Source organism: Thermobia domestica, chromosome 14 (assembly GCF_964235325.1).
Source record: "Thermobia domestica chromosome 14, izTheDome1.hap1.1, whole genome shotgun sequence".
Classification (NCBI taxonomy): Eukaryota; Metazoa; Arthropoda; class Insecta; order Zygentoma; family Lepismatidae; genus Thermobia; species Thermobia domestica.
Genome location: NC_137467.1, coordinates 174,670,182 through 174,693,006, shown reverse-complemented (window position 1 = coordinate 174,693,006; position 22,825 = coordinate 174,670,182). Strand labels below are relative to the sequence as shown.

At 33.2% G+C, this 22,825-nt stretch overlaps 1 long non-coding RNA gene across 1 annotated transcript; it reads right to left on the bottom strand.

The window, feature by feature from the left end:
* Window positions 1-441: 441 nt before the first annotated feature.
* Window positions 442-22,499, bottom strand: LOC145670750 (uncharacterized). The gene is made up of 4 exons (XR_014128410.1): window positions 22,403-22,499; window positions 13,813-13,921; window positions 2,349-2,399; window positions 442-568 (listed from the first exon to the last, which is right to left on the bottom strand). It is a non-coding gene; the product is annotated as an uncharacterized LOC145670750 (long non-coding RNA).
* Window positions 22,500-22,825: the final 326 nt, after the last annotated feature.

Sequence of the window (22,825 nt, the reverse complement as noted above, 5' to 3'; positions counted from 1 at the left end):
ATGAATTAGTCGGCGTGAATAGATAAATAAATATTTACAACCACATCTATTGCTTCCATTGAGAGCAACTTTATTTCTTACAAGACAAAGGTGACTGGATCAATTCCTTTCATAAAGTACAAATAATTTTGGTATTTCCCGAAGTTATTTGAAACGTATAATTGAATATCTATATTATTAAAGCATAATAACTCAGTATCATGCACACGTGCTGTTATTAATCCATACCTGATGCGTTCAATGTTCTTTAAAGTGAAATTTCAGCAACAAACACCGTATCTCTGTTCTACTGTTCTAGTAGTGTAGCCTACCTGTGTTAGGTGAATCATCCTATGGGCAGAACACTCAAACAAGACATTCTATTAAGCTTAAATTTATTTATACTTTTTATTTACATTCCAACCTCATATAATAAGTTTTCAGTGTAAATCAAATGACTATTTAAATATATTCATGACAAAGTTATTAATTAACACAAAACAAAATGATTTCTCCTACTTAATTTAAAACATGGACTCGTATCAAGTTTGTTTGCTTTTTCCTGACTTCTCTTCTGATATTCCATTTTCTGAAAATAAAAGAAAAATATGTAATTAGACACTTAAATACATAGAATTTCGATTTTTTTTAAAAAAAATAAGTGTATGTTAGTATCGCACTTACTTTGAAGAAATTTCAATTTGCACTTATTACTTATACACCATTCTATACAAGCAATCAGAACTATAGTCCAAAATTCACGATCCATAATTCTCAAATTTACACAAATTAAGACACACTTTGCTTGCAGTTACAAGTTCTACATATGAGAAAGCGGGAGGTTCAAGTTTGAACTTACAATTCTTGTTAGATTCTTACCTTAATAGATTTATATTTGAATTTGCCGTTCTTGTTAAGGAAGCAGACTACTAAATATTTTTTCAGAAACTAATAATTTTCGTTTGTCTGTTTCTCGTAAGTGAAAAGGGATAATGAAATGTGATACAATACCTACCACAATAATAGATAATATTATTCTACACCCAAGAATACAAATCGGGAGACTTTTCAGTGTTGTTACCCATAGAAATTAAAGTGTGACCAGAAATTGAATTACCCAAAAATCTAGGTTGAGGCAGCTACTAGCAAAATGAACTCAACGGTAATTGATGGCCTATCATGCTGTCTTTGTTCATTATTAACTACTTTTTAAATAATATTTGTATTTATTTTGTAATTACTAACATAAGTTACATAAATATGTCCCAGGAAGTACTACTTGCGTTTTCGAGTTATCTCTACCAATATGTCAACAGCAGTGATAGTATGGGTTTGAGAGTTAGCGGAGACTCTTGAGTCATATTCATTTTTGTCAAGACCATCTGCTTTTGAGTCTTGTTTCTAAGATTTGAAGACTTTTAATACAATGTAGAGTGAGCGAGAAATATAAGGTCATATATATATATACATGATTTCTGAAAGGAAACTGGTATTATATTTGTTGGGATCATATTAACAGATCGGCACATCAGACCTACTGTTTTGAGTGTACAAGAAATTCGTGTGGGCCTCCAAGGTGTGTGCTACTAGGTCCGCGTGAGTCGTCGAGTCAGTATGACACCGAGCATGTATGGGGTCTCTTGTCTGTTTTGGTGATCCATGTAAGCTCACATTACATGGGTCACCAGCACAGACAAGCGAGCGATCAATGACATTCAATGGGTTTTACCAAATTCATTGAAATTGCAGAGTTGGAGAGTCACGTATTGTACAGTTACCATTCAACAGGTCACAAAGTCATTAACTCGTGTTAGCATTGGACCACGAAGCTATAGCTAGAACTTTTAAATACTAATTTTAACATCTAAGAGTTTTATCAAAAGACAAAATACCTTACACGTATCTTATATACGTAGTAATATTTGAACTTATCATACTCGTTAAGAACGTATCTTGTGATGCCATGTTTGAATTTTCCCCGTTGTCCAGAAATAGTGTGTAATATCTTCTGAGAACATATTTGGATTGCCGTTCTCATTAAATACGTATCTTACAGAGTTATATTTGAACTTGTGCTTGAAGTTGACTTCTTTCAAAAGACAAAATGAAATTTACAAATTTCGTGAATTGAGGCCAATTCCCGATTTTTAAACAAATACTCTTGAACTGAGACTTTCGAAATTTTTCTCACAGAGCACTGCCAATATTGAAAATATTTTGTTCTCAATTTCAACAAAACATTGTTTTAAACACAGAAGTTCTCATTTAAAATGTTCAAAGTCTGTGCTAGTGTATCAATTTGATTGAGGTCTGGAAAGGAAATACCATTTATAACTAAATGGTAAATTGTTTATATAAAGCTATCGTACCTACGTGTCCATTTGAAGCTGACATCTTAGTCTGTTTATGACTGGAATCATCTGAAATTCAAACAAGAAAAATTAATAAACGAAAGATATATATTTACATTCATGAACCAATTAAATAAAACAAAAGATATGGGCCACTACAGTAAACTTTCTAGTCCCAATTTCCTAATCATATTATAATGCAGCTATTACTAAAGCATTTTCTTGTAAAATATGATCCAAATTATAAAGCATTTTCGGTAAACTTCGCCCAAAGACAATTAACCCCAAAACTGAATTTTCATTATAGATTTTTCCCATAAGAAATTCATGTCATACATTAGGGTAACTAGTGAAATATTTGTTTATAGAATAGCAACAAAATAGAATGAGTTGTATTTACAAAGCTCAAAAAAATCACCCTAAAGGGGGTAAATTAACCATTTTAAATATGCTGATGTAAGTGATTTATACAACCTTATACAAATATTAAAGAAATATTTATATATGAAATATGAACAAAATCATCTGAGTCGTTTCTGAGGAAGGAGTTTGAAGAATTACCCCAAGAATAAGTCACCCTTGTATTTTTTTCTAGAGAATAAACTACCCTTGTGTCATATCATCAGGTTATTAATGAAATATTTAATTACGAAATAGAATCAATATAATGTGAATTGATTTTGACAATATCATCCGAAAAAAACTTATCTGAAGATTAAACTTCCCTTGTAATTTTTTTAGGACAAACGATTTACACCATGTTGTCAGATAATTAAAGGAATATATATTTATGAAATATGAACAAAATTGTCGAAAAAGCACACCTCAAAGTATAAACTACCCCCACTACATTCTCTCAGGACAAATGAGTTATGTCATATTGTTAGGTTAATAATGTAATCTTCATTTGTTAAAATATGAATAAAATTGCCTGAGTCAGTTTCGAGAAAATCGTCCGAAACGAACTCATTCCCAGGTATCAACTATCTCTCATACATTCTTTTAGGACAAATACGCTTGAAGTGTGTGTTTGTATGTATCCGTAAAATGAAGACAATTTGTCAGGGTTTGTTCGCATGATAATCCTAATCTCAGTCCTCAGGCTCTTTTTCACCATTTGTTTGTTAAAGTTTTCCATACAACTTACTGACAAAAAATAAAGAGCTATGTCGGTTTACTGATTTAGTGGTCGCAGTGCTGGGCTCGACACAACCAAAAAAAAAGGTCCTATAATCACATAATTTCTCCTTTTCCTCGACAACGTTATCTCTGTTGCCTCTAAATCTAGATTTTAAGCTGAGCTACGCATAAGTATGGGAAGTCAGGTAGAACAACTATATCCGTCCTGTTGATAAGTATTAGAACGTAAACGGTAAGAGACGGCGAAAAGCTTTTTGCGAAATGAAACCATTTACCGTCCTGTGAATACATCCTTGATGATTAAACGTCTAGGAATTTGACGCTCTGGGAGGACTACTACTAGGACAATGGTATTCACATGTGTTTGTCCTGGTGGTAGAACACAAACCTCCTGCCTGTAGGAAACGTGGATCTAGCCCGTTGCCAGTGGGGCCTAGCCCCCCAGTTTTTTAAGTGACAAAAATAGTTTAAGCTATTGTTTGTATAGTTTTCAAAGCTTATAGTGAACTCATGATATACCAATCATATTCTGGGGTCTGGCTGAACCCCCAGTTTTTACCTTCTAGATCCGCCACTGCAACTTATGTGCTTCTCGAAATTTCTGTGCGTACTTCTCCCTTAAGATGTCTTCTGGTAGGATACTTGGACATTTTATCATTATCCTTATCTAATAAAATCGTTAAATGGTAGAAATCAGCTACCATTTCTGGGTTTAATATTGATTTCAACATAATAAAATGGTTATAGAAAGCTAGAAGCAGTTTTCTGAAATCGATTCAGCATCATAACACTAACTTCCATGTATGACTTTATTGCCCTATTGCGAGAGGAATGGCTTGCAATGTTTCTAACTTTAAGGGATTCCTAGATATGAACGTCTTATTATAATAATTGCTTGCCACACCTCGCCCAACGAATATCCAAAAGTTCTTTCTTAGTAGCACTTCATGTTACAAATACCATGTACTCTCTCAATTTTAAGTTTCTGGCTTAAGCAGTTTGGAAGTCCTTGATCAGTCAGCCAAGATTTTTTTGTTTTAAATGATGGATACCCAAGTATTTATTTCATTACTACGCCTACGCCTTAGGATATCAGTCTCAGATTAGTCAAATAAGAAGTTGTTATTGAGGCAAGAATCATATGTAGTTATTTCACGAACAATGGAAAATGTCACTAGAATTCCTGCAAATTTATATAAAAGATTTCAGCAACTGCTCATATGAATCCTGATGGTCAATGGCTAACTTAATCTCTCATACCTAAATGTCCATTCGTAGTTGATGCTTTTGTCTCTTCATAAGTAGAGCCATCTGAAAAATAAACAAGAATAATTAATACGTGTACGAAAATTGAAAACCAAAATATTACACAAATGTTATAAGGTAATCGAGAAAGTGTTGACCCTTTTGTGTACATTATGGTGTTAATGATTCTAGTCTAGGATATGCGAGTCAACGTGATTTGAGAGGTGGCAGTTAAAACTAGTGGATCTGCAAAAGGTCTTGGAATTCTTATAATCATACTTAAGGCATTGCGCCAAGAAAGCGAGTAAACTTTCGCAGTACTACGCTATTGGTCAATAAAAACAGTGCCGTATACTACCGTGACGTCAGCCATCCTATATCATGCTTAACGGTAAATTTCAATGCGTAGTTCTCGAGGAAATCGAGGAAAGCTAATTTTTATGGCGCTAGAAAGGATCCATCAGAAGATAGAGAACTTGTCTGGGAGGTGATAATGCATCCACCGTTAAACCCGAATCTGGCGCCGTCAGACTGTTATTTGTTTTGGTCTCTGTGTAACTCCTGAATGGAGTTTAGTTAGTTTTAAAAGAGGCCTGTGAAAAACACGCGTTATAATTTTTTGACCAGAAACCACAAAGTTCTATACTGAAGGGGATATAGTGTAATCGGAAAAATGGCGAAAGGTCATCCGACATGTATGGTAAAAGATAAGAGAAAGTATCAAAGGATAGAACAATACGTAAGATACAAGTGAGATTTGTGACGGACAAATACCGTATGCCTGGGTTTTCCCGGGGTTCTCCTATTTCCTCCGACTTCCTTCATTGCTCTATTTAATTCATTTCTCATCATCATCTTCTTTAGCCTCGTTTCATTCTTTCAATACGTAAGATAGAGATAGGAAAAGAAAGTAGTTACATTATTTGGGAAGAAATTGTTTTATCATTAATGTGATAAAAAGTATAGATAGAACAACACACAAGATAGTTACAAAGAGGAAACGGAACTGTTTAGGAGATTATTTACAAGAAATTGTGTTACTTAAATGCGATAGAAGATACGGTAGAAGACAAGTGTAAGTAATGGAAAATAGAACAACAATACTGAAGATAGTTAAAGAAAGCAGAATAAGCTAGTTAGGGTGTTATTTGAGAAGAAATTGTTTTGTTAGGGATGTGACAGAGAGAAAGTAAGAAAATGTTGGGGAAAAGAAAAATGCACATAGGAAAAGTGATAAGAAAAGAAAGTAGTGACATTACCTGACAAGAAATTGTTTTGTTAGGGACATGACAGAGGGTATGATAGAATGTAAGAAATATTTTAGAATAAAAGAACAATACAAAAGATAGCTTAAATAGGAAACTGAACGATTTACGAATCATTTGAGAGGAAATGGGTTATTAACAAAGTGAAAGAAGATACGATAAAAGGAAATAGTAATTATTGGAGGAAGTAACAATACTAAAGTTAGTTAAATAAAACAAATAAAACTGATTAGAACATTATATGAAAAGGAATTATTTAATTAGAGATGAGATAGAAAGTAAGGAAGAGTATAAGAAAATGTTTGAGAATAGGAGAACAACACAGAAGATAGTTAAAAAGAGGAAACGGAACTGTGTTGTTTATCATTTGAGAAATAGTTGTTATTAACAACGCAATAGAAGATATGATGTAAGACAAGAGTAGGGTTTGAAGGAATGAAGAACGGAACTGAATATAGTAAAAAAGAGCAAATAAGCTGATTAGTGGAGTATTTAAGGAAAACTTTTTTACTAGAAATGTAATAGAATGTATGGCAGAAAGTAAGAGAAAGTATTAGATAGAACAATGCAGAAGATAGAGATAGGAAAAGAAAGTAGTTACGTTATTTGAGAAGAAATTGTTTTATTAGTGATACGATAGAAAGTATGGAAGAATATACTAAATATCAGAGAATAATATAGGAACACAGAAAAAAGTTAAAAAGAGGAAATGGAATTATTTAGGACATTTCTTGAGAAGAAATTTTATTACTAACAACACAATAAATGATATGTTAGAAGGCATGAGTAACTGATGGAGGATACAAGATCAATACTGAAGATAGTTAAATAGATGAAGACAAATTGGTTAGGGCATTACTTGAGAATGAATTGTTTTATTAGGAATGAAGTGGAATAAATGGCAGAAGGCAACAGAAAGTATTAGAATAATAGTTAAGATAGAGATAGGGAAAGAAAGTAGTTACATTATTTAACAAGAAATTGAGGACCTTAGTGCAAGAAGGGAACCGCTCTACTATTTCCCGATTTTCTGTTTTACAACTAAACTATATGAAGAAAAGTATTCTTTCATTCTGTACAAGAAGGGTGCAGTTGCAACTAATATTCCATAAGATATTAAAGAAAAGGACTCTTATTGTTTTCTTATTAAAACCCAAGATTATTTGGATTCTTATATGTATTTAAAGCAAGATTGAGACATCTCTAATACATGACAATTAATTACACATAGATAACATAATATTTTATTAAAATATCATTGAAATTGGTTTCATAGAGGCAAGTTCTAACATAATATTAAATACAAAGACAAAATCAATAAAAAGAAATTTTTAAAACGTTATTTGTGATTCCTGAAAAAATTTAGAAAGTGGAGCTGTCCACTTCTTGCAGCGAGGTCCTCGATTGGTTTATTATGAACACAGGATAAAACAACAACACAAGATACTTGCAGAGGAAAAACAAATTAGATAGGACATTATTTGAGATATGATTGTGTTTTAGAGATGTAATAAAATATATGATGAGTGCTATCTGCTTACTAGGATGAAAGAGTAAGAATTGGAGGATGGATGAATAATACTAAAGTTAAGAAGAAAAATGAAATAGATTGTAACATAATTAAAAAGAAAATGTGTTATTATTGTAACAGAAGATGATATTGAAGGATAGAAGAATAATACGCAATATAGTTGTAGAAAGCAAAACAAACTAGTTAGGGTATTATTTAAAAAGAAATTTTGTTATTAGGAATGTGGTACAAAGTATGGCAGAAGGTAAAAATAAGTTTTGGAGGGTAGAAGAACAATACACAATTAAGTAAAATACAGGAAATGAAAGGGGTTAGGACATTATTGGAGAATAAATTGTGTTAAAAAGAATGTAATGAAAAATATGATAGAAGGAAAGAGTAAGTATTGGATTATAAAAGAAATAACGAGAATATTTGTTTCCTGTTCTAAAACACAGGATCTTCCCTCGAAACCTTAATTCTACTGTTATTTGTGAAGCTTTTATCAAGCCATCATATCTGATATTTACAGTAATAAACTTATCATCAAGAACACAAATGATTTCAAAATGTCCCAGTTTCCTTGTAGCGATGGATTGCCTCAAACACAGCATGTAACTTTATCGGTACTCGAAGTTTTTTATTATTATTGTTTCTTAATTACGCGCATCGTTTTCCTTCTTCTCGTGTACAGCTCTTACTTCATTACTAAGTGTTTCCTCTTCACACATTTTTGACCCGCTATCAGGTGATATCCGTACCAAACACCAAATTAACAATACAACATTTATATTGAAAAAAAATGACTACTGAAAAACTATTTGAATATTTTTTGCATTTCACTTACAAGTACACGAATCAGCCGCTAGATGGCACTCATTCAATTTGTCGATTCAAATATAAAATACATGATTTATAAATATGATAACATTGTACAAAACTAATAATAGGGTACTAATCAACATGCATATTCCTTGTTAATATGCATACATTCATGGCCTCGTTAACAATGATGATAAACTGATACATTCCACTGCTCCGGATAATATTGAGTTTCACAAGAAACTGATACCCCCTAAATGCACTGGACATATTCAACCTCTCGACGTTGAATAGTTTCGAACGTACAAACATTATGTGAGGTTTATTACATGTGTTGCATTACATATTGATGGGTTTCATGTGTGGCAACATGACAACTTCATCTGTCTGCAAGCGTTTACGCACTTCCAGTTTAGTGCTTCCCGCTTCACCAACTTCATGAAACATGTCTTTTACATGGCTAGATATCTTGAACAGCATCCATGAATATGCCAGACTAAAATGTACTTTTGTTTTGATTATAAAACATAATCGGATTGTCAGCAGCATCAGTGTGATAATCAATGTTTCGTCAGGTGTGGACACTGTAAACAACTCTTGTGTTCTCGTCACACTCTTATAGATACTCTTCACATCAACTGTCCTTCATAGATTGGTATGTATCTTATCAGTATACTTGCTTATGTATGTAATGATACGTTACTTTCTTTAAGAAGAGCCACATCGGATTTGTACCTGTAATTCCCAGCTCCTATGGTTTTAGAGTTATTCTGGCAAGCTATTATACATAATGTTGACACACTTTTTAGTATTTGGCATTATATACAAAATAGTTACATGTGCAATCGTATTAGGGAACATTTTGTGGGTAGAGTATCTCCCAGTCAAAGATACAGTAAAAGTAAGGTACTGAACACGAACAGAAGGAAAACTGTGCGTGGTGAGTATCAGTGTACTTGTGTATGTAAGACCTGCAAACGTGAATAACTTCCATGGCATTATTCATTACCAGTCTTAGCAAACATTCTGGATAGTAACTCAACTCAAAAGAAGCAGTAATTTCAAAGCTAAAAAGCAAGTTTTGCGTTGCGTTGATGCAAGCTTATAATGGACCTACTTTTCTATTTAAAATTAAACAATTAAATTCCATGTTTAGTCTCATTTCCATGGAAATGAATCCTGGATTGGAAACACCAATTGTTACGTTTTGTACTCAGCAAAAAAGAGAAGAATTTGACAATCTTGACTGAATCAAACCAATTATTACGGTTCTAAATTTAGCGCAGTTATTTCAGATTCCGTGATTTCAACCTGTTCATGAAATATTTAATATATTATTTCAATAATACATGAAAGGTTTCAACTTTAATTCTTTTATTGCTTACTATTATTTCAGGTAACAGAAGAAGGTACAATGTTCACCGTAAAATGTTGTTAATATAAGGAGAGAAAAACATACAGTATTAATTATTGAAATATAAAATTTGTTACATATCTGCTATATTTGTACTCAGTTACGATTTCCTTATCGTTGGTGATTTCTAAATGTAATTTTTCTTTCAATAACTAGAATTGCATAAATATACTCTTTGCTAGATCGAACCTAATTGAATAACCTCATGTCATACATACAAAGAAATCTTTCAATTACTTCCTTCTTTAGCTATCAGTTACATTATATAAATTGATTATGGCCACCTAAGTATCCAACGAAATTTGTTCCCTACTTATATAGCAAACGTTATAACAATAATTTGTAAGTTTTGCTCTCTCTTTTCTTCCTTCTGCATTTTATATATATTTATATACCGTTACCTGGGTTGGCTGTCATGATATCGAATATTTTACAATTTATCTTTATATCATTGCATTATTATTATTATTATTATATAAAGAGCATCATTTTTCTTTCAATAGAACTTAATAATCTGTTAGAATAGCATCATCCTTATCTAAACAAAGATTAGCCAGATTATTAACACTACTACTACAATCTAAATCTACAACTACATTTACATCTACTTCTATATTTATATATCAATCAGTCTCATCATTTTCATTACTATCATCAACTACATTTATATGAGACCTAACATTTTGACCTTTCAAAGCATCTTACACTTTATTTGTTTCTAAATTAATTTCTTTCAATTCATTTGAAATAACACTAAGACTGTTTGAAGCCTTAGTCTCCATTCGTTCAACACTATCTATTATTTCTGAACCCATAGCTTTTATTTCTTTTGATAGTACCGAGTTCAGAAACAACTTCATCTTTAAATAACGATACTGATTACTTTAACGATGACATTTCAAAGGATATTTCTATTTGGACTGCTGACATTTCTGCCTATAGTTCGGTCATAAATGTTGCCATGTCTGCAGATATTCTGGTCCTAACTGCAGCCATGTTTGATTTTATTTCACCACATAATCTTTCCATAGTTTCCGCGATTTGCTTCTTACACTGAGCGCAAAACCAACATAAATCTATTTCCCTACTTCTTTCAACTTCGGGCTGCGATAATTTCAAACATTCAAGGTGAAATTTCTTCGGACAATGCACACTTGTCACATACTTCATATTACATTTATATATGTCTTCCTCACAACAAACACAAACTCTAAATTCCTGATCGTCATTTTCAGTCTTTTAACATAATTTTATTCACATGACATTGCTCACGCATCTCAAACGTTTTCCGACAACATATCCAGTGAATCTAAGAAAACCTCATTTGTAAGAATGCCATTTTTTAATTTCATGCCAGTAATACATACTTTAGTGAAGAATGTAAAGCTATACATATCCTGGCTGGGTCGTCAATTTTGAAACGCTCTAATTTAGCGTAAAAGAAAGCAAAAACTTGCTAAACAATCTTCGCTGCAATTAGGTCAATTTTGAAACGGTAAGTTCGGTGCAATTCTTTAAACTGAACAGCCATTAAACAAAGTAAACAAAAATCCTGGCTGGGTCGTCAATTTTTGTAAAAATAAGGAAATATGTAAAATAGTAATATTAGTAGTAGCAAAATTATTGCAGAAGTTCTGTATATAGTAATAATATGGGAAGCGATTGTGTACTCTTTTGTTTCACTTGCAGAAATAAATTCTCTAAAATATACTTCTTTTCAAGCAGATTAAGAAAATAGGAAATGTATAGACTTAGTCATTACTTAAAAGAAACCTTTTCTTAGCGCAACGGTATTTATGATGTACAAATTACGAATAATCGAAGAACTTATAGTGGTGCCACTCTGATCAAGAGAGCTTAAACTGTATTATGCACCAACTGAAAAAAACTTCAGGTTTTATACATTACGTTTACTAATCTTAAGTATATTGACATTACTATTTGTTTCGATATCGAAAAATCGATGTTGTTTCCAAAAACAAAAAGAAAACAATTTTATTCAATTCAAATGTAGAATCTGATTAACAAATTTCTGCGCAATCCACAAGGGGCTATATACAGTGAAAATGCTATATTGTTCAATAATTGACATAAGTATGATGCTTCTGTAATTTAATAGGCCATTAAGCGTAACATCTTATTTAATTAAACTCTTAATTGTATATTATGAATTTAATAAAGTTTATACACAAATTTATCAATTGTTCACATATTTATTCCATTTGGTAATAACAAGCAAAACCTCAGACTTGCTTTTTTTAGTCTTTGGAACTTTGCTTAGTCCATTATTATTAGCTTTCTTCATGAATTGACAAAATCCCATTTAATATTGAAAGCAACGGTACTACAATAACAATATGCCACTGTAATCAATTATTTTTCTCTCAACAATAAGTCAAAGCAATATTTGCTTATAAATCATAAAATATACAGGGCCTTATTTAGTAAAGAAGGTGTGTAAGAATTCGGTTTATTTGAAAGACCTCAAGGGCAGAGAACATTCTCACAAACTGAAGATACTTCTTCAGGGACACTGCCGAATGCATCTCAGGTATCCATGTACCGTACGGTAGATCGCAGGGCACAAAATAGCTAAATTCAGCAATACACTTTTATATCAATACCTAAGCAATTGCAATGCTATGGCTTGCTGAAAGCAGGTCATAACAAGCTTTTATGGAATATAGCCTCTGGTATGAACGAAGATAATTTCCATGGAACTTTCGCAGCACGAATTTTGTTGTGTTACTTAAGTGTAAATATTTTTATATTTAGAAAACACAATTATTTTTAAATTGTACTTGTAGATATATGATATTCAGGAAATACATACTGACTTCCATGTGTAATAATAACGCATCTTTATTTAATGAGTCCAAGCATCAAGGACATGTATTATGACTTGTAGAAACAATTGGCTATCAATCAGATTATTAAATGAATTCAAAAAATGAGTAGGGGAAACCGGTGTGTTCGCGAACACAGGGGTAATGCCGAACAACCAAGTTTAAGCCCAAGGAAGCTTGCTAGGAAACAGAAGATTTCGATGCAAGCTAGCGGAGAGACCTGGAAAAGTGTAGCATAAATTTAGTGACACTCAGTTGAGTGCATTGCGAGGAAGAAGACGATTTGTTGTTTTTCTCAATTCACTTATAACGTTGAATCAGCAATCTGAGCGAGATAAGTTGGTTCTTATCTATATTGTTACAGATAATGCTGTATATCCCCCTATATGTGTGCATTAGTTCTTTGATATCTTATTAGCATGTATGCAGTCAATAATTAATTTCCACTTTAACAATAAAATGGTGTCTCATGGGGAAATGCGAGACAGAATGTCTTCCATTACGCCGACGTGTTCGAGATTGCTCCATGGTGTGAAATAAATTATATTTTTAAAAATATTGAGAAGTAAGTAATAAGTTAATGAAATTGGTTTTTGAAATAGATCATGTCTTTGTAATAAGCGTTATTAGCTTTATTAATTAGAATAGTTCGCGATATTTATTATTTAATTCATTAGTGGCTTACTTCATTATTATATAGTCAGTAACTCTATTTTAGATATCTGATCCTTTATCGTAGGCTGCTATAACGAGTTCCTTCTTGTAGGTGAAGTCTGAATAGGTAAATATGCATGCTTACATTTTTAGTAGTTTCAAAGATGATGAGAATTGGTCATGTTTCCTATTATCTTGAGTTATGTTTGTAATTATAATTCTTATTAAATATTTAAATACTAAATTACGAAATATCTTTTAATATCTTTTAATGTATTTCGCTTCTTTCGTAAAGCAAAGTTTAAAGTGAACAATATATTCGTGATTTCCCCGACTACTGGGACAATCACGAACACAGATACATTTTTGAAACATCTCACTGATTTGTTCCTCTTCTACATTTTAGTAAACAAGAAAAATTCCAACCTTTTTATGCACAAGAAAAATTGATTTTATCTCCAAAAACTTTGAGTTACTTATAATTAAAGCTTAAGTGTTCATGAATACCCCGGTCTCCCATAAATATTTGAATTCTCAAACAAAAATCGTAAATTTATCTGAATTGTTAAATATTCAAAGATCTTACCTTTCCTAGTAATAATATCAGCTACTTTAATAAAAGGAGCCTCAACTGTAAGATGAAGAACTATGGCTGCAATTGACAAAGGTATCAAATCTGCTACAAATAGATCAACCTGAAATCAATAACAAAAGAATAACGATAATATTATCAGCGTTTAACGGGATAAAATGTCTAAAAGTGAGACACACAACTAATCGATAGACGCAATTGAAATGAACATAATGAAGCAAACCCTGAAGTTTTCACAATAATTAAGAAAAACAATAACCATGCCATACAAATGGAACTCATTCTTAAATGCTAACTCATAAAGTGTTACATTTTGGCAGTAGCAAGACGACAGCACAAGTATGGTGAATGTACGCTAACAAGTATGGTGAATGTACACCAAAATTAAGATTAACATTTAAATTTTGCTTCACTATAGCGTTGCCCAAGAAACATAGAGACGTAACATCGAGCTGAAGCTTCATAAGTTCGGAGACCACTGTTCTAGTCGAACAACACATTATGGAAAATCAGTGAATATAAAAAATGGTGCAAATCGCCTAAAGTAATTATTAACATAGTTAAATAAATGGTGAGTTCAAAAAAGTTCTTTGAAAGTTCTTCGATGACATTTTTGAGTGAAATTCGATTCTTTTAATCTCTCGAATAACTTCCTGTTCATGCACATTCTTTCAGACTATATCTCAACCTTAAACGTTCATTGACATAACTGCTACCTATCTCAATTTTCCATTTCTGACTAAGCCATTTTATTGGATTTATATTTTTGGTCGTTTGGTATTAGACAGCACTCGATTGCTTATTAATATTACGAAAACATAAAGGACTAGATCGATTTTCTTTTATAATTTCGAGAATTGGACTCCAATATTATTTTAGTGCATGAAAACGCAATCACCTTGGCAAATTACAGTTGTACATTGTGATTCATAAAGTACATGCTTTTAAACAAACATTAAAATGAGTTATGAGAATTGTTTTTCTTGCAAGCAATTTATAATGTTAATTGTTTCGGGTTTATCGAAACCTACGGTTACGAGGATGTAATTGACTTGTACTGCTCTGCCATAATTATGCATAAAAGTAGAAAAAACATGCAATATACAACTTACATTTTCTAGTCCATCGATGACAGTCAGCATCGGCGACAATATATTCGCGATACTACGGTGGTCAATAGCAATTTGATGCACTACCTGCCCGAGAGTCCGACTTAACAATACATGCGGGACGAATCGAGTCGGAAATTCAACCGACTGAATGCGACTGAAAGACTTCATGAAAGACTGCATGACTGAATATCCTGGTTTAGAAACCAGAAGTTTTTATATACACCTCATTTGTTATTTCCCTTCTCTTGTCCTTTAGAACCAGTGCATTCTAGACTATGAAATAATAGTTTTAGTGACGTTTACGGGAAAACACTTGCTTTCACATTTCTTCACAAAAGAAAAATGTTTTTATTATTGTTTTTTAGTTTCTGGTGTACTTCCCCAAGTTTGTCCAATTAGTCCAATAATAATTTATTTGTCTTAACTCTGCATTTCCAAGGTGACTGCGTTTTCACGCACTAAAATAATATTGGAGTCTAATTCTCGAAATTATAAAAAATTTCGATCAAGCCCTTTACGTTTTCGTGATATTAATTTGTGTTCTAATGAATTTGTATAGACTGATTCAATACAAATGTATTGAGATATATTTATATTTAAGCACAGTTTGAAAACAAATAGAAGGATAGGCCTACTGTTACGCGTTTATAGTCATGCCAGGAAATATTATCTCTATTTCATCAGTTTGAAGTGTGATCTTCCGTTTACATTTGTTTTTATTGAGGTTTTCTCTATATATATGCTTGCTGTTGTTTCATACTATCAGAAAATATTTTAAAAATCGTGTCTATAATTCTGAGTTTAAAAAATGAGGAAATATTTTAAAATATGGTGTTTATAAATCTGAGATAAATAAATGAGGAAATATTTTAAAATATGGTGTCTATGAATCTGAGTTAAATAAATGAGGAAATATTTTAAAATATGTTGTCTATAAATCTGAGTTAAATAAATGAGGAAATATTTTAAAATATGGTGTCTATAAATCTGAGTTAAATAAATGAGGAAATATTCTAAAATATGGTGTTTATAAATCTGAGTTAAATAAATAGTCTTCGTGAAGTAAGAACATTTTTAATTTTTGGAAGTATAATTTTGTTTTAATAACATTTTTAATATTTTACATACGTTCATGCATTGAAATCAACAATTGTTAGAAATAATAAAAGCAGTTTTAGTTTCCCATAAAAATCTGTGATGGACCTCACTTCTTCTACCAGATGCGATATCGGAACAACACTTCTGAGGCTACAAACTCTAGAGGTCAAATTCAGAAGACAAAAGTGACTTTCCACATAAAGACTCCCCAGAATAAGAAAGCAAAAGAAACATTTAAGAACTCTGTTTTGATTATTGTTTGGGGTTCCTTTAATATGCTACATGGCTGACCTTTGGGAAATGGTTGACTATAGGTTCATTTACCCTACATTAATATTCATATTTCCTGTGCAAAATTTAGTATATGCACATATGGTACAGTGCGTCCCACTAGCTTTCGAACCCGAAAAAAACGTTATAATTTCCGAACAACTGTACATAAGAAAATGAAATTCACAATACACGTACCATGTTTTAAGCTAAACACGAGAAAGGGTTGAACAGAAGCGCACACGTCAAAACAAAGACGATAGGTGGCGCCAGGGGAAGTCCTGTTTGGCGTGGTGCGCGTGCGTTAGTGTGACTCGAGTCGCTGCATCCCGAGGATGGTTCTGTACACCGTACAGGAACGCGTGTTCATTGTTAAAAAAATATTGGATATTGGGATCGTATCACACCGTTCAACGTAAATTTTGCCGTGAATTTGGATGCCGTAAAGGACCATCGAAATCATCAATACATCATTTGGTGAACAAGTTCGAAACAACAGGAACGTTGCTTACGGGACATGGAGGCGCGCATCCACGGATGTCCGAGGAGACAGCACAGAATGTGCGGCAACGTCTTTTGCAGTCCCCTAAGAAGAGCCTGCGTCGATTATCACAAGAGGTAGGGATGTCAAAGTCAACTGTGCAAAGAGCCGCCAAAAGAGCCAAGCTGTTTCCATATCGCGTAACAGTCGTCCAGGAGTTGAAGACAACATTGGGAAAAGCGTGTGATGTATTGTCGTTGGTTGCAAGCTTTGTTGCATGACAATCCAGGAATCCTAGACTATACTTGGTTCACAGATGAAGCTTAGTTCCATCTCTCCGGTTATGTGAACTCGCAGAATACTCGGGTGTGGGCTGCCGAAAATCCGCATGTGTACCATGAGATTCCACTTCATCCCTTGAAGGTGGGAGTTTGGTGTACAATTTCCCGACAGCGTATCATTGGACCCATCTTCTTTGAAGATACAGTAAACACACAAGTTGACTTACACATCTTCAGTGAATTTGTGAATCAGCTGGACGATCAAGAACTGCGTCGCGGTTATTTCCAACAAGACGGAGCAACATGTCATACTTCCAACGTGGCCATGGCAGAAATTGAGTCCCTTTTAGGTGACAGGATAATCTCCAAAGGATTGTGGCCGCCAAGATCCCCGGATTTGACACCACCTGATTTCTTCTTATGGGGTTTTCTTAAAGGTTGTGTCTACAGAAACAACCCACGATCACTACAAGAGTTGCGAAACAACATTGAGAATGCGATTCATGTGATCACACCTGCGACTCCACATCGGACTTTTCACAATATGGAACGCCGTGTACAAACATGTCTTGACGTCCAGGGAGGACACTTTCAGCACCTGCTGTGACGGTCATGTATTCAGCATGAAACAAGGTACGTGTATTGTGAATTTCATTTTCCTATGTATATTTGTTCGGAAATTATAACGTTTTTTTCGGGTTCAAAAGCTAGTGAGACGCACTGTAATAATATGAACAGTTTAATATGAACATTTTTTTTAGAATTCATCTCTCTACTTAGTCCTTTGTAAGGGCTTTTTGTGATCTACATAGCAATTACCTGTTAATCTATTTATCTTGAATTTCAGAAGGCAAGTATATGAAAAAGATTCTTACGTTTTAGTACACATAAACGAAAATCTCACTGCATTGTTTTCGTCATTAAATTAAATCTGTATTATTTACATTATGTCATTAAAGCATGTTTCTTTTTTCAGCTGTGTGTAAATAGAAAAAGAGACTGCTGTCCAGGAAACAGCGAAATTAGAGGATGAAAATGTAGCAGTCCTAAAAGAACATACTTGACTTCCCAGATTGTGAATATAAAACACGACTCACAAGGTGCAAGGAGAGAGCACAGAAAAAATCTGTACATCAGTGTCTATGATTTTCAAAGATGAAGTGGCTTTGTCTGTACCCTTTGCATCCTGGTAAAAGAGAGACACTTACAAACATCTACGTATTTTCATTTGTGAAAACTTTGTGTGAACAAAATTATTCAAGAATTTTGAAGGTAGATTTTGAAACTGCAGCAGCTAGTGCATTATGTTTTACCTTTCCAAATGGCAGAAATTTTAGGATGCAACTTACACTTCAACCAGAGCATCTGGCGGAAAGTAGAGTTAATCGATGACTATTTTAAGAATGAGGAGGTACGCCACCATGTTCGGATGTGTCCAATACTGGTCCTAATACCAGTAGAATATATCACTTATGGTTGGTTGATCGTCATCGAGAACTGCCCAACTGGACAAAAAATCGAGGATTTCAACGATTACTTTACGAAGCAATGTCTGGAAAAATCCAAATCTCCCTATGGAAAGTTGAAGTAGTAGTCAGATGCATCAATCAAATAATACCGAACAAGGTTGGCGCAACCACTTAAACAAAATGATACCCAGAACGTCTCCGCACATTTTTAGCCTTGTGAAGGTGCTGAAGGAAAATGCTATGTTTAATTTTAATGTTTGCAGAAGAATGGAAATGCAGACCATTCATCAGAAGAGAAGAAAAGTAATCTATATAAGACTTAATGATACGATACAGCCAGTACTTCGTCATCTGACATGAGAGAACAAGTGACCTTAGGAAATATCTCAGAAGCTTAAGCTTTGTACTATATACATAAATTTCAGTAGTTAATAGCAGCATTTTATTTCAGACTTGCATTTTTTTTTCATGGACAACCTGCAGTTTGTACAGAGTGCAGAGGACAAAGTTCTAATAGGAACGGGGTAGGAGTAGGAGCTAAATGTGATAGGGTGTCATAGTAATTATTTCATACTTCTTGGAGTATAAATTGTACTCTATAATATGTTATTGTTGGGATAGTTAATTTAGACAGGTACTACTTAAATTAATTTTACGCACTTGCTAGTGAACACCAATGCTTGTCTAAACCAATTCCATATTACTTCAAACCTTTAATGTATCAATAAATCTCTGGGTACATTAACATACTCTATTGCAGCCCCAAAGATTCAGAGATCCGTACACTTCCACAACTTTATCTTGTCTTCCTTTTAAGGTTAGTGTAAAGGGACAAATTTTGCCGATAGATGTCACTACAGTTTTCGTATCTCTCCCATGTATTTTTTACCATTCACGAAAATTTACAATTTCTCTTACAAATTGGAACCTAGAGACTTCATTTTTTTAGAGAAGGAACTTCATAACCTATTAAAGGGAACAAACCGTGTCGATTTTTTATTTAGAATTTTCTTCATTGTTGAAACAGTTCCATTGTTAAAGATTTAGATATCTTTTTCAACAATCAAGCCATTTCAACAATTAAGAAAATTCTAAATTAAAAAATCGGCACGGATTATTGCCTTCGATACATTATGAAATTCCTTTTTTAAAAGTTTGAAGTCTGTAGGTTGAAATTTCTAAGAGAAATAGTGAATTTTCCTGAAAGGTAAAAAATACATGGGAGAGATACGAAGACTGTAGTGCCATCTATCGGCAAAACTTGTCCCTTTAAACCAACCTTAAATATCCAGTTAGTCTAACTGCTTCCTTGATACATACATATTCTACCTAAATGAATCATCTCTATAGAAAGCCTGCTGCGAGATATCAGAAATAGCAGAAGGACTATATGACATCAACTTTGAGCTTATTAAGTTATATATATCTATTTATCTATCTATCTATCTATCTATCTATCTATATATATATATATATATATATATATATATATATATATATTGTGTGTGTGTGTGAATGTATGTGTGTATTTCTTACACATGTAGGGATAAAGGTGGCTCATTGGTAAAGTATTCATCTCTGGTGCTTAGAGTCTCTGGTTAGATTCCAGCTCGCGCAAAGCGGGTTTGTGGTGATCAAACGCTTTGTCGGTGAGTTTTCTCGGGGTTCTTCTGTTTCCTTCCACTTTCTTCAAAACAGTATTTTTTATTCACTTTCATCATCTTCATCATCATATCCTTTAGCTTCCACGGCATAAACGTGGGACGTAAAACGGAAATATTTCACTTCATTTTTCTTAAGCATATAAAATCCAGTTCTTTAGTCGCGTAGGATGACGAGAAACAGAACACTATGTAACAGAAGATTATATTAAGAAATCCCGTTAAAAAAGAAAATGCAATTTACTAAGCTATTGTGATATTAATGATGTTTTGTTTTCATTTGTTTGAAGCTTAATTTTCCCTTTCAGCAGCGAGTTTAATGAGACATCTCTCGTTCCAAAGGCAAGAACACTTACCACTTGTCCCAGAGAATCAAAAACATAAGTGCCTGTCAACCCTTCCTTTCACTCCCAGTATGTGTGTAACTTCACGATAATCAGATCTGATAAGATCGGAATGTAAAGACTGTAACATAATCGAGGCAAACAACACCCAATCGGGTCGTGACAAACAACACCGTGGCAAACAACACGCCACCAATGCATTTTATGTATATGAGCGGGTTCGTCCGGGGCTCTCACGACGGAGGGGGAGGGTAAAGCAAGTGTATTGTATTTTGCTTTTGCATCGGGTGTTTTTGGGGGGAGCATCTCCCCCTTAGGGAAAGACTCAGAAAAGTTGATATGTGAAAAAATGAGGTAGTCCACTACGTGGTAATACATTACATGTGTATTTGTTGCCTGTATGGGAACGGAGGGGGGGAATTGGCCAACTTTCTGAGTCATAGTTTTTTTTACATAAAATAGATTTATTTTCAGGACCATTCCATATAAGACAGAATATTTTTTTTTTTTCACTGAATTGGTCTAGAAACATAATTCTTGTTGCTATACATGATGTGTGCAGCAAAAATGATGTGCACATAAGTCACAAGTATGTTTTGTCAGCATAGGGTTACTGCAAGGGTTGCCAGGGCCCCCAAAATTCTATTTTTCTCGTGTATTTACGACTTTTCTTTCTTCTTCTTTTCCTTCTACAAATAGGGCAAGAATTGCACAAATGTTACCTCGTTGGAATCTGTATTTCATAAGCTTTCCACTACTGTATCAATCATGACTCTGTTATAATTAAGGGGACCACCAGGGTTCCTAATGTGAAAGTCTATCTTCAAGTCCCTGGCGGGCGTAGAAAGGTTAACAAACGCATCTTACTATAAGATTTATACTATTAAATGCCAGTAATACCATATAACGTTATTTGAAACCAAAGAAAATTCACTAGCTTATTATCTTCCACGTTGTATTTTACACATTAAACCTCCCACAGTGCTTCAAATCTACACTCAAGCCCATCCTTGGGGTCTATTTGACCTCAATTATTAAATTTCTTATAAGGACATACAAACATGAAAGATAGACTAAACAATAGTTAATTTAGTGTCTTGAGGTGGCTTAATAATAATAATAATAATAATAATAATAATAATAATAATAATAATAATAATAATAATAATAATAAATAGAATTAAAACTATTAGACACTGGGGTCATTATGACCCGAAGGTCTAATATGTCACTATTTTATTTCACAACATTACTAAAAATAATTAACATTTAGTATCTGGATTATACAGGGTGGCCAAAAAGTAAGTATACCCCCTGCATTGATCAAGTATAACATTCTAGTTGATGGGTTTATTTGTTTCGGCTCTTCCAAGCTTAAGATGTAAGTAAAAACCCATTAAGAACAAATAATAAAGAAACTAAGTATACCTGATGGATAATAATAAGAAATGACATAAAATGCAATTAGCTTATCAGTACGGTACTGTATACTTACTTTTGGGCCACCCTATATAAAGAACTAGACCAAATCGAGGAATATTTAAATAATCAGTAACCGAAAACATCGTTCAAAAGTAAAATGAAATAATAGGAAATGTATAATATTGAACATTGGGGTAAATATGACGCCAAGGTCTGATGTGTTACATTTTTATTTAACAACGTTATATTGTAATTATTAACTTTTGCATTTGGATTATATAAAGGACTAGACTAGGTTGAGGAATACTAAAATAATCAGTAAATGAAAACATCGTATAAAGAAATTATTTAAGAAATAGGTTTCCTTTGGGGTCATATTGAATCCAAGGCCATAGAAGGATTACAAATGTTACTGATATATTTTGTTCTCAAAAAATAGTACTTACCATAGTCATGTCACTGAATTTATATGGGGCTCGCATATTATTAATTCTGTTCATTAAAATCATGTAGCCAACCATATAGATAGAATATGATAGGCGACTCAGAGGCGTAAATCCTTTCCAGCTAAGAATGGACCTCAAAGTATCTGCAAAAATAATGAAACGATACAACAAACAAGTACGAAATATAATAGCTATTTGATACTATAATGGAACAAGTGACTAAACTGGAAGACCTTTGCACACTAACAATTTAACATTTAGAGCTTGAAAAGAATACACGCCTTGTTTGGTATCTTGCAGTGGACTAATACTCTAATAACTAATTATTATTAGTAGTAGTAGTAGTATTATCGTGCATAACTTATACGTACGTTTTAACAAGTTAAATTTCTAGTAACGCGAGAGCTGCAGCCCCTTATACCT